This window comes from Callorhinus ursinus, unplaced genomic scaffold, assembly GCF_003265705.2.
Source record: "Callorhinus ursinus isolate GAN/ISIS: 27379988/994484 unplaced genomic scaffold, GSC_fseal_2.0 scaffold1, whole genome shotgun sequence".
In the NCBI taxonomy this organism is placed as follows: domain Eukaryota; kingdom Metazoa; phylum Chordata; class Mammalia; order Carnivora; family Otariidae; genus Callorhinus; species Callorhinus ursinus.
Window position 1 is genome coordinate 64,392,164 of NW_027397063.1, and position 12,295 is coordinate 64,404,458.

The 12,295-nt window shown below is 48.9% G+C and overlaps 1 long non-coding RNA gene across 1 annotated transcript in view; it reads left to right on the forward strand.

Moving 5' to 3' along the window:
- Positions 1-257: 257 nt before the first annotated feature.
- LOC141373274 (uncharacterized) overlaps positions 258-12,295 on the forward strand; it is a 41,053-nt gene continuing 29,015 nt past the window's right edge. Inside the window, exons 1-5 of the long non-coding RNA XR_012379062.1 lie at positions 258-1,948; positions 2,770-2,836; positions 2,922-2,987; positions 5,405-5,492; positions 11,597-11,723. This is a non-coding gene — a long non-coding RNA (uncharacterized lncRNA). The remainder of the gene's footprint in view (positions 1,949-2,769; positions 2,837-2,921; positions 2,988-5,404; positions 5,493-11,596; positions 11,724-12,295) is intronic.

The window sequence follows — 12,295 nt, forward strand, 5'->3', positions numbered from 1 at the left end:
GGCCCGGGCGCGCGGACCCCCTCCACCCCGCTGCTCGGGAGGCTCGGGGCAGCCCGGGAGCCCAGCGTCTTGTTTGATGTCGCGCTGCCCCCGCCCTCCCAGCCCTTCTCCAGGCTTGGAGGCCGCCAGAGGCCTGGCACACATTTCTCAGACACTTCATTCCTTCCTTCCTCCGAGCTCCCCACTGAGATAATGCTGTAAATGGTTCCACCAGATCTCGTCCGGATGAGATTCAGCGGTTCCTGACTCGGGGTGACCTTGGGCAAGCCCCTCTCGTTCTCTCATTCTGTCGCGCACGCTCTGTGCCAGACACTGTGTTAAACCCTGGGATTACCAAGAAGAGAGATACAGTGGCAGCCTGCAAGGAGTGCGCAGTCAACTGGGGACAGACCGACCCTGATTTTCTGATGGATGAGCGGGCATTCCTCCATTATTCCTCTCTCTTGGGGCTTAAGATGATGGCCTGACAGAACGTCAAGGAAGCACTAAACCACACTTGGATGGGCAACACTCTTGCCCTACTGGGGGCGGGGACACAGGGGATGAAGAAAATGGTTATTACTCTCAGGAAGCCTACAGCAGAGAGTGCAGCTGACATCTATTTCCCAGTATGTGCCTCTGGTCGGTTGGAGAGAGACGTCCATGTGTCTAGATAGAAGTAAAATGCTGTGGAGGTTTAGGACAGTTAAATTACTAATAAGTGGGGGTATCCTGGAAAACTTCCAGGAGGAAATGGCATGTGCTTTGTATCTTGAAAAATAGGTAGGATTGGGGCACTGCAAATGTGAGTCATGGGGCTGGGGAGGATGGGAGTACCCATGGCATTAAAGGCCTGCAGTCTAGAACTGGAGGTCCTGATTCAGGGAACACGGTCTGGAGTGCAGGCTGTAGGACAAGCAGGAGTATAAGAAGGGACTGAAGGAGGAGCCTTGAGGCCAAGTCACAAGACCTTTAAACATCTTGCTAAAGGACTTTAAGCCTTATCTTCAGACAATGGAGAGCTATGAAATGCTCTTGAATAGAGCAGGGACATCAAGGTTCTCCTTGAGAAGGATGGCTCTGGCAAAAGTGTGGAGAGTGGATTGCAGGATTTAGATGCGGAGAGCGCAGTTAGGAGGATTCAGTTGGGTGAAGGAGGTTCCTAAGTGCCAGGTGTAGACTGATACTCACCCGGAAGCGCCTGCCTAGAACCAGCTCACCTGGGCGTTGACTGCACCCCGTCCAGTGACCCAAGTTCAGCAGAAGCCTGTCTACCCTTTCATGCCACGTTCCCCCACTGATGTGGAGTCTAACTAAAGAGTCATTTGACTCTGACCGTATTTACCTTCCAAGCGTCATTTCCATCTTCCAGGACAGCCCGCAAGTCTGCAGCCAAATCTTTACCTCATTGCAGGCTTGGTTTACTCACTCTTGCCCCTCAGGCTACTCTCTGGGATATGTGTGTGTGTGTGTGTGTGTGTGTGTGTGTAACACACTGCAGAGTGGGCTGTGCCCTATCATGTTCTGAAGAAATGATGAACAATGTCTCCTTTGTTGACCTGCAGCCCGGGCCAGTGGGACAGAACTTTTCTTTCTTATTCTAAACAGATGGGAAGGTGGTGATGACAGAAAATTGTCCGTTGCTTTTGCAAAAAAAAAAAAAAAAAAAAGTGGAGTTTTCCTGTGTATTTGAAATCCTCTTGGTGAAAGGTGATGAGCCTCCGAAGTCACCCCCCCTTTCTGCCATGCAAACTTTGCAAGCTTCTTAAAATGCTCTACTCAGCATCTGACTTTTTAAAAACTGCATAAATACTCTGACCCAGATTCTTCCAAGGAACTAAACCCTTCCCAGGGAAGCATGTTAACTCTTTCCAGGTTTCCCCCCCAAGTCTGTGAGAGCCAGTGACTTCCTCCACTAAGTTCTGCTGTGACATTGCGGTCTGCTGTTGGTTCCCCATTAACTAGCTGGGTATGCCACCCCCTGTCCCTTCTAGCCTGAGTCTTTTCTTGTCTCTGCCTCTGTCATCTCTTGGGGATTTGGCACCCTAAAGGTGCATGGAGGATGTTGATTATAGTCAGGTTAGGGTCTCACTGCTGTGCCTGAGGCAGCTCTCATGGGTCAAATAGTTAATCAGCAACTCTTTTATTGCCACTTTAGGAGTGCTTAGACTGGTAGAATGAGCAAATAACTTAACACACACGCACACATTTTTTGAGAGACAGAGGGGTCAGTCAAGTAACCAGAAATGTGCCCTGGATTTGTCTCTGGGCCGGACAAACAAACAAAAAACCTGAACCCATGAAATCTCTGGCCCTGCACCCTAACCATTCAAGAAGAAAATTTCTTTGCAAATGTACTTATACACTACTTTTCAGTATCCTTACTTACCCTGGGCAGTGAAAATAGGACCAAGCTGACACTCTTCCCACCCCTTCTCAAACGGGGAACTAAGCTGCTACACTCAAGAAAAGGCTTTGGAAATTGGAAGCCTCCCCTTAGATAGAACGGCTTTATTTTTCAGTCCTCCTCCCACCCCCAAAGCAAAGGGAATATTGAACCCTGTTCATCAACAGAGGTCACCTCTTTGATCCCACTGTGAGACCTGCAGAACACAAGGAACCTTTCCCACTGTATCATGCCAGATAAATAGGACCAGGGGCTGCTCTGTTTATCCCCGTCCCCCTTTCTGGGCCACGAAGGGTGATTTTCTCTGTCTTCTGAATCACTTGTTTGCTTTAAACCATAAAACAAATAACTGCACCTCTAGTGAGACGCCCCTTTGTCCCTAGGTATCAGAATGGTTTGTGGGTTTGGTTTAAAGCTACAGAAAAGACAGAAAGTGAGAGAAGAAAAAAGGTATTTTGCCTGAGGACTTGAAGCCCTGCCCCCCTCCCCATTTTCCTCCGCTTGACTGACTTTCTCACACTCGGATTCCCTGCAGCCTGCCGGAGCCGAGGTAGCTGCCCTGCCAAGAGCTATCCTGGGAGAGCTATTGAAAGAGCCTTGAGTAAGTACACACGGGGCGGATTTCTCCTCCCCCAGTACCTGCTCCGCACCTGTACAGGGATCAGCCCCACACATATCACCTGATCGCAGCCTTTTCAGAGACCGTGAGAAAAATAAAGCCCGGGCTAGAAGAGCTGTTTGTTGTCTCTCCAGAACTGCAGGCAGCTCCCCGCAGTCTGAGCGCCCAGCAACAGCACATCGCGGCCGACGGCGGGGCGGTGCACGCGTGTCTGCCAGAGCGCGAGCCTGGTGGGAAGGGGCGGGAAGCCAGAGATCACCTGCAGGATGACGGCCTGCCTGCGTTTTCTGGCATCTGCCTGTCCTTTGCTAGAATCATGATGGTGCTCCTTCTAGATAAGAGCCCATAAAGGCTCATCATGGCAGAATTCACCCCCAGGATTTCTTACCTTAACGTTCACGGAGGAATGCCCGCCCCCGCCCCCTCTTCTGCGGGACCTAAAAAAAAAAAAAATGCCTGGAATGGAATTCAAAATTAGGTCTACATGCATATTTGGCAGTGGCTAAGTATGTTCTTTTTGAATGGATGGATGAACCAATGAATGCATCATTTTTTCCTGAGAGGAGGGTCCATAGCTTTCAGCAGAATTTCAGAGCTTCTTGAGGGGGACCCAGAAAGGTGGAGGAAACTGATCCAGGCAACCTCCACTTACAAATGTGTACTCTAAGCCCCAGGGGGGCAAGGGACTGGCTTAAGGGCCTGCAGCAACACAGGGCCAGAGTGGGAGCCAGCAGCCAGCTCCGAGCTCTTTCCACCACACCACAGTGCTGTGGCCCATGGGAAATTCAGGGTGGGGTTTATAGAGTTGTGCTCACCACCGAAGCCTGGATTTAAAATAGACACATTAATAAAAGTACTTTGAATTTCCAGAACTTTTTTTTAATTTTAAATTCTGAGGCACTTGAGCTGCTCGACACCCAGTTTTTGGATGGAGAAAGGGACAGGCAAGAAAGCCAAGTGTTTATCAAGAGAAGAGGATTCAGAAATGCTTAGAACAAGAGTCCTGGTTGCCATGAAGAGGCATTAGAAACAACTGCAACTCTGCATTCCATCTTTGATAAAAATAAGTGGCTACTTCTGAAAGAAAATGCCTGGTTGGGTTCTAGCCAAGCGGGGACCTCAAGGTGCAAACGGGGTGGAGGCAGCAGCAGAAGCTTTCAGCATTGGCTAATAGCAGCCTGTAATGCTTTCTGCTCCCCACTCCCCAATCCCCCCTTGGAAAACTTGACCAAGCCAGTGAGACCAGGAGAATGTGCACTTTTCTGATGGGCCCCCGGAAGGGAAAGGATGGTTGCCAAGAAAGCCTTTTCCAAACGGGTGGGAGGGGGGGGAGGGGAGGAGAGGGGAGGGGAGGGGAGGGGAGGGGAGGGCGCTCTGGAATGGCTTACCTCCCACATCTGGCCCAGTCACAGCAGCAACAGCAGTGCAGTGGGAAGCCTCTAAACTTGCTTTTAGCTGACCTTTACCCTCTGAACAGGGCTGCAGTGATGCAAACCTGCAAGCGTAGGGATGAGGAGGGCATTCCCCAGGGAGCACAGGGTGGCTAACTTGCACCCTTGTGTGTGAAAGGCTCAGAACCTCACAGGGGCTGGTGCCTGTGGGGGTTTCTGGAAGGCTCAAGAAGGTGAGGTGAAGCCTAGCCGTTTAAACCCAGGACAGGCATTTGTTTGGCTTGCTAATGGCTGCTCAAATTGTGACATCACACTAAGTTGCTTTAAAAAACAAAACAAAACAAAACAAAACAACCCTCAGCTAGCCAGGAAGACCATTAGGATAAAACTTAGGGCCTGAAGATGATATGGGATGAATGTTGCAACATTTTTTTAATTAAAGGGTCAGGGGAGGCAGGGGAAGAGACCTAAGAGGTGGTATAATTGAGCCCAAGAGAAAGTGACTTGCCCGAGGTTCAGCAGCCTCTCCGAGAGGAAATAGCAAAGCCAGAATTAGGCTTAGATTTTCTGCCCACCAGTCCAGAAGCCCACCTCACCATCTCTCTCTAAAAACATTTTGAAATGTCATTTACAGCAAGTGTGGATTTTCCAATTGAGAGCTTGAACTACCTGCTGGTGAGTGATTTGGTAGTGTGACAGACTATACCCACACAGAGCATGGGTGAACTTCAGGCTTGCTGTACTGTGATCTTCTCTCGGATTTGCCCATTACCCTGTAACCTCTAGAAAAGAAAGGATCTTGATTTCTGAGTTCCAGCAGAGAGGAAGCCACTTGCAGGGCTTAAGTCGGCCTGCATCTCAGTCAGCCAAAGCGAGCCAAGCCACACACCATCCCTCCTTTCTTCGAATTGCCAACCTATTTCCCTTATTTGTGCTCTGGAAGGGAGATGGGGGGCGGGGAGAGAACATATTCTCCGTGGCCCTGAATCTGTGCTTCATCAATACTAGGCTTTTATCGGGACCAGAGAAGATGCGATGATGTTGGAGCACAAAGACATTGAGCTGCTGGCTGACGTCACATGTAGCAGAGAGAGAGGTGAGAAATATAATGGATTTTCCAAGTGGTTGATAGATGGCACTTGCATGTGAAATATACATTTTTCCTTTTAGAGATCAGGCTTCGGGAACAAGAGAAGATGGTTTAGGCAGCTGCCAGAGCCACAGCTTAAGACTCTGGTGGTTTCCGGCACAGTTGGGGCCTTCGGGTCTTGTCCACAGAGTTGGCGGTAACTGTTCCCTGCTGGTAGATGACAAGGCAATGGCTAGTCCATTACGGTGTTTTGTCCTCATATATGGTTTGATGATCTAGAAGGATTTTGGTGGGAGGCTTAGGGAGGGAGAGAACATTCAAGTGGTCAGTGCAGGAGGCATTTGGCTAGGCCATGTGTTACAGGGGGCACGGGATATAAGATAGGTAAGCTTTCTGGAAAACAGTACCTTTAGGGAGACAAGGCAGGGCAGGGAGCTTAGCAGCCAGGGGAGAATCAACTTTTCTTTCTCAGCCATGGACAAAAATAGTTTGCAGAAAAATGGAACAGAGGGAAGAAGAGAGATGTCTGTCAACTTGGTATAGAATATTGGTAATCCAGAGGACACATCTTTGGGAGTGTGTGTGTGTGTGTGTGTGTGTGTGTGTGTGTGTGTGGCGGGGGGGAAGCAAGGAGGAAGTGTCCTTTCTTGTGATGGGGGAAGGAATCCCACTTAGCAAGAAGATGACTGAGTGGGGTCTGGAACAGATACAGAAAAGTCAACGGCTGTAGTCTCCCCTGGGCTGAGGCTTAGTTCAGCAGCCAGTGCTTCCCAGAGGGAGACGGGCTGTGAGTGAGGGGGCCCTTATAAAGCTCTGGCACCTGCACCACTTTTCCCCACTAGTTAGTTTGTTCTGTGCTGTTTGTATCGCTGTGGGTATAACATAAAACCCCAGACTGGAAAACGCCGTGGGATTGTTTGGGATGATGGCAGGGAATGGGGGAGGGGCACGGGAGGACTGCATCCTGCTCCGTGGTTAGTCTGAGGGTCATGGTCCCGGCGAGGAGGTGGCTTCGTGGCTCAGAACGAAGGGGGAGGCAAGCCCCTCGAATCCTCGCCGCACCAGGGGAAGGACCAAGGACCAAGTGTTCAACCCCAGCTCCCTGACTCTTGTGGGCAAGTGCCCACATCATGCCGTGCATTTGGGGTCCCCTCAGCCCCACTCTGCGGGAGGTGTTCTGTGACATAGGGAAAAGGAAGCTCTCCTTTTGCACGGTTGGACGTCCACAGGGCAGCCTTGACTGAAACCTGACAGGGGCCAGGGAGGGCAAGCTCTGTTGGAACACGCTGGCGTGGAGCAGGCCTGCCTGAATGACGGAGGTTTCTAGATAAGTCCCGGAGCGTTGCTGGCTCCCGGGGGAGGTTGCCAAGCTGCGCGTGTATGTATCCGGCACGTATCCAGCTGTGGCCTTTCTCTCTCTAGCCTTCCATAGCCGTGGGGGGCCCCAGCACTCATGGGCAAGTATTTGATCTCCTTGTCCTCGGTGGCGATTCACCCTCTTCACCTGCCCTCAAAAGTCCTGGCACTTGGGACAGACCTAGACTCCATGTCTAGGAATACTCGTTATCAGGAGGGAAGGATAGAGTCCCAGCTTGTTTTCTTTGAACCGAGTGAACCTGTGTTGGTGGTGGTGAGGTAATTTAGTCAAGGATTACAACTGTCCAATTTCTAATTGCCTGTTTCACTGAATTCAGTTCTGTGACTATTTTTGAGCCCCTACTATGTGTAAGGCAGAACTACACGCCTCTTTTGACAGATCACTTCCATCCCTGCTGCTATTTGAATGCTGGTCATCTGCAGAGTGGTGAGATTTATATTATAAAATTTTCCCCTTTGCTTCCCACATTCTTCATTTCTATTGCTTCTCTGATTAAAAAAAAAAGGCTCTGAAACTCCTTATGGTGTCTGGCACCCCCAAATCTTTGGAGAATAAATGCATGAATTGAACTTTGACTTAAGGAAATAGGTTTTGTCGGCAATTGGGTGAAACCCTCAGAGGGTCAGTGTATTTTTCCAAATTTACTGGGTTGCGGAATCTAAGAGGTGGGTTTACTTTGACCACTCCTGGTGGCCACCTCTGGCCAGCTGGGCTGTCTCCTGCAGACAGCTCTACCCTGTTGCAATCAGGTGAATTTAGAGGAGTCTGTGGCCGTCTGTATTTTCCCAGGCCTATCTTTATTGATGGTTATTAAAGGCACACCACCACATGGCAATATGAAAGTACAAAGCAATTCCCAGGGTAAGGTGCGTGGGAAGAAGTGAGATACTGAGCTCCCAAACCGTTCTACTGTAATCATAGTCTGCCAAATTGATGTATAGTTAATCAGTAAGATTCAGGCAGCCGGATTCCACCACTGGGCAGCAGATGGGAAGGGGGAAAAGGCTGGTGGGGAGATCACTGTTCCTTCTGGAAAACTGGGAAAGAAATTGAGAAGGAGGTCACATGAGAAAGGAGAGGCTGGTGGGCAGTCCCCCAGGTGGAGCAGGAACCCGCAAAAGGTCAGAGGAAGGACCCCTGCTGACTTCTTCGCTGGCCTTCACGCTCTGCTCAAGCCAGCCCCTCGTGGAAGATTCTGTGTAACCAAGAAGGACGGCGTAATCGTGCGCAGACACGCTGGGTTTAGTACGTGTAAACACAGCCCACAAAAACACCAGTTTTTACAGAGCACCCCAACACACCTGTTGCTTTATGACGCTGATGATATTGATAAAGGGGCCGTAAAGTCGAGGTGAAATGGCCTCATATTTAAATAGGAACTTCAAGTGTTTTACAGCTGATATTTAACTGAGCTGGTGATTATTTCTGTTAGGAATGTTGCACACATATCTCTCTACGTTCAGGGAAAACGGTGGCAGTGTGGCTAGAAAGCAAGGACAACGGAGCCGGACTGCCTCGGTTCATGTTCCAGCTTGTTTGCTTTCTAGCTATGTGACCTAACTCTTTTGTACCTCGATTTCCTTCCCTGTTCAATGGGGAGAGTCATAGTGCTTATAGGATTGCTGTGAGCACTAGTATATGACGTGCTTAGAACAGGGTCTGGCATGTTATTACGAATACAATGTACGTTTTCAGCCACTTCTCTCAGTGCTCTCTGTGTATCTCCAGCATGTAAGAGAGGTAGCCTCATTTATCGGGGAAAAAAAATCATAAGATGTTAGTTAATATTTTCAAAGAAATGAATGGGCAACCACTGTGGTAAATTGGTCCATGAATATTGGGCAAAGCCAAGGCTTCAGCCAGTCTTTTATGAATCACAGGCTGGAGGACCAGGAGAAACCTAAAAAATTGTCTGGCTCTGGCATGCCTGGGTGGCTCAGTCGGTTTGAGTGTCTGACTCTTTATTTCTCTCAGGTCATGATCTCAGGGTTGTGGGATTCAGCCTGGTGCTGGACTCCATGCTGGGCGTGGAGCCTGCTTAGGATTCTTTCTCTCCCCCTCCCTCTGCCCGGCCCCCTGACCCCCTGGCTCTTGCACATGCACACGCTCTCTCTCTCTCTCTCAAAATAAAATTAAATAAATAAATAAATAAATAAATAAATAATGAATATCTGGCTCCTTCTCCTTTTCCAGAGAAGAGGGTCTCTACCACACAAGTAGCCCTGCTTTGAGTAATTGAAACAAGCCTCAGGCCCACAGAAGGGAGAATTCTGTATGCAGGCAAGGGCATCAGCGTGGGCCTGGCGCTCAGGATGTGTGGGGTGGCCCAACCCCGCAGGGAGGAGTGGGAAGTGCTGCAGAGGGGCACTTAAAGTGCAGGCGCAAACATGGGCAGGCCCTCGCTGGATCCAGTCACGCTTACATGAGGTACGATTGGTGGAAAGATGAGCGTCTGAGGCCTTTCCTGCCCCAGGGGTGCTTGTAGATGACCATATAGTTTATGGTCCCGACTCAGTCACTTCTGAGAGTGAAAGGTAGTGTTGTTCACAATCAGGTTGGGACACTTGGTGTAATTTGGGACTCGTGGCCATCCTACTTCTGTGGCCTGTGGTGACATGTTCTCCGTTGTTCCTCTGGCCAGTCAGCAGACTTTTTATCAGAGATGCTTCCTAAGAAGGAGTATTATTCTTAGTCACTGATGTCTTAGCACTTCTATGTCTCTGGAAGGTGATGCCATTGATCTACCTTCCATAAAGGGAGGAGCCCCGTTGTTGAGCCTAGAGGACCTTATTCGGGGTGTCTAGGAGAAGGGATTTATTTTTATTTTTATTTTTATTTTGGTCGGACGATTGCTTACAGTACGTTTGACAGGACTTGGTCTTCTCTTCTGTAGAGCAAATAAATACGTCTCTCCACCTTCCGGTCTGCACCAGGCTGTGGGCTTGCATAGTGATGCCACCAGCAACTCTTGTACCTGCCAACCATGGCCGACAACATCCATTTGTCTTGGGCATGTGTATGCAAAGAAAGCAAGTGCTGTAATTTGAAATCCAGGCCCTTGTTAAATGGCAGAAGGAAGACCCCAAAGGAAGGAGCTTTTTCCCCACCTGACATACTTGTATCTGACTAAGTCTTTTATGGAAGAAGAAGAACAACAACAAAAAAACCCAAAACACTTTCCCCGCCCCCCCGCCCCCGAATAGGTCAAAGTCAAGGTTTACTCTTTGTTATTTTCTTAAAAAAAGACAAGAAAGAAAAGAAAACTGGGTCCCTTGCCTGAGTGTTCTCCTATGTGCCTAATTAATGATTAATAATACCTTGTGGGCTATTGTTTGATGTGGCCTCTGCTGGTTTGAACAGGAGAATACTGATTCACTCTTGAGGCATTTATGAATCACAAGTGTTTACCCTGAGACAATAAACGAAAGGGGGAGATTGAAAAAAAAAAACCCACCCAAATATGTTGAATTCTTTGAGCAAAAACTGGAGATAACAGGAGATCTTAGTCTTTGATACCCTGTGTGGGGCCCTTTGCTTTCTCTCACAGAATAAAGACCATGTCAAATGACCAAGATGAGGCATTTGAGTTTTATAGATTTTTCCTTTCACTTGCTGATAGGGTTGAGGCGTTTCCCCTTGTTTTCCAGGTCACATGCATCCCTTGTCTTCCCACCTGTCTGGTCCTTTCATGTCAGTCCTTTAGAAGGGAGTTTCTGGACGGTTCTTTAGGGGCACTGTTTCCCCCGAGAGGGTGGATTCAAGAGATGGAGAGACCCGACAGGCCTCGGTGACGGACTGGACCAGGGCGGCTAAGGAGGAGCCCCTCGATGACACCTGGTTTGTCACCCGAACAACTAATTCTTCCACAGTTGCACTTGCAACAATAGGTCCTAGACTTATTTTCCCTTCTTTCTGCCCTGAACCCTAGAGTTGAGTGAAAAAAGATTGCTACTTTTGCCCCTGATGGCCCTTTACATTTTTTTTTTTTTGAGATAGTTTTAGACTTACAGAAAAGTTGCAGCAATACTAAGAAAGCCCTCATACCCTTCACCAGCTTCCGCTGTGTTCATCATCCTACCTAACCATGGAGCAGTCATCAAAACTGAGCAAATAATCTTGGTCCAGTGCTATAAATGACCGACTTCCTTCCCATTTCATTATTTTTTTCTATTAGTTTTATTTTATTTTATTTTTTTCTTTTCCGGGAATCATCCTGGAATCATCCAGGATTCCAGGCGCATTGAGTTGTCTGGTGTCCTCAGTCTCCTTCTCTCTGTGACAGTTCCAAAGTCTTTCCTTGTCTTCATGATGCATTTAAGAGTACTGACCAGTGGTTTTTATAGAATGTCCTCCTGGGGCCTGTGTGATGTCTTCTCACAACTGTGTCAGGGAGCTGCACTTTTGGGGTGCATGTGTCAGAGGTGGCATGCCCTTCCCGGGGCAGCAGGGAAGGGGTGACATGATGCTGCCCTATTTCACTGCTGCTGTTAACCATGATTATGAGGGCAAGTTAGTTTCTGCCAGGGTTGTCCACTGTAATGTTACACTTTCCCCCTCCCTCTTCCCTACATGTTTTGGGGCTGATACTTCAAGATTCTGCAAAGATACTGTTTCTGCTAACAGTTCTGCCCACCAAATTTAGACTCTATCAAAGGATCTTGCCTGTGGCAATTACTACTGTAGCAATCTAATAGTGATTTTTGATCTCCCTCATTCTTTTTACATTTATCAGTTGGAACTCTCCTTAAGGAGGAATTGCATGATGTTACGTGTGATAAAACAGAAATAAGAAATCCATGCTGCTTTGGAGCCTACATTTTCGATGGAGAGAGAGAGACAAGCAAAATACATGGAGTGAGGTAGGTAGTATGTTAATGGGTGACAAGTACTATAGAGAGACATCAAGTAGGGGAGGGGAGAGAGGCAGTGCCGGGAGCAGCACAGGTAAATTGCATGATCAGGGAAGGCCTCTGGGGGAAGACCGGAAGCAGGGGAGGGAGCCGGCATTTGAATATCTGGGGGGAAGCTTTCGCAGAGGAGAAACTGCAAGTGCAAAGGCTCTGAGGTAGGACCACGCCTAGCAATGGGCCCTGGGAGAGTGAGGAGGGGCTGGTGGGGCTGGTGGGGCTGGTGCAAAGTGAGCAAAATGCAAAGAGGAGAGAAAGGGGAGAGGCTGCAGAGAGTGACCGGCCAGATGCTGCAGGCTTGGGGATGTGGGCTGTGAGGGAGGCCGGAGCCATGGGGCTCACAGACTGTGCTTCATGTTACTGAAAGATCACCTTGGCTGCCCTGTGGTGGGCAAGAAGGAGGGAGGCAAGGACGGCGCAGGTAGGAAACCCTAACATGCATCCAGGAGGTGGTTGCACTGCAGATATATTTTGAAGATAGAACTACCACTGTCAGGAAGGGTCTCCTTGTGACCAGCAGCTTT